Source organism: Belonocnema kinseyi, chromosome 8, assembly GCF_010883055.1.
Source record: "Belonocnema kinseyi isolate 2016_QV_RU_SX_M_011 chromosome 8, B_treatae_v1, whole genome shotgun sequence".
NCBI lineage: Eukaryota > Metazoa > Arthropoda > Insecta > Hymenoptera > Cynipidae > Belonocnema > Belonocnema kinseyi.
The window spans coordinates 43,287,708-43,288,375 of NC_046664.1; positions in this window are offsets into that span (position 1 = coordinate 43,287,708).

The following is a 668-nucleotide window of genomic DNA, read 5'->3' on the forward strand; positions in this document are numbered from 1 at the left end:
CATATATCTAGTCGGGAGTGGTGCTGACTGAAAACAGATGATTTGGAGCGATTCGCGCGCCATATGTTGGTCATTCTAAGGACTTATTAAACTACCCTCGTAGCATCTCTTCTGCATCACATTCTTTTAGAATTGTCTCGTTACTTACTTTGTCCATCAGGGTTTTCCCGCATATTATGCGCATGAATCTCACGTCAATTGAGTTAATTTTACTCTTATCTTTTTCTTGACAAGTCCATGTCTCGCAACCGTATAGTACAGTCGGTACAAATATAGAATTATGTATTGCCGTTTTAGCTTTATTCGATATATTTTTACTTCTGATAAGGGGACCTGCTCTACCAATAACCTTCTTACCTTCGTTCATGTGTTTGTGATATTTCTAAAACCTTTATGAAATATTTAAAAATCGTTCAAATTTTTAGAAATCTTCTAAAATATCTTGATATATTTTGGACTTTTTCGAAATCTTTGAAATATATCTGTGACATCTTTTGAAATCTTTATAATGTTTCTAATATTCTCATAAAGTAGTCATAAATCTTTGAGATACATATGTTGAAACTTTTGAAATGATTGTGAAATCTATATATCTTTTTAAATATGTGAAATATTTTGAAGTCTTCGAAATATTTCTGAAAACTTTCGAAATCTCTTGATATGTTTTT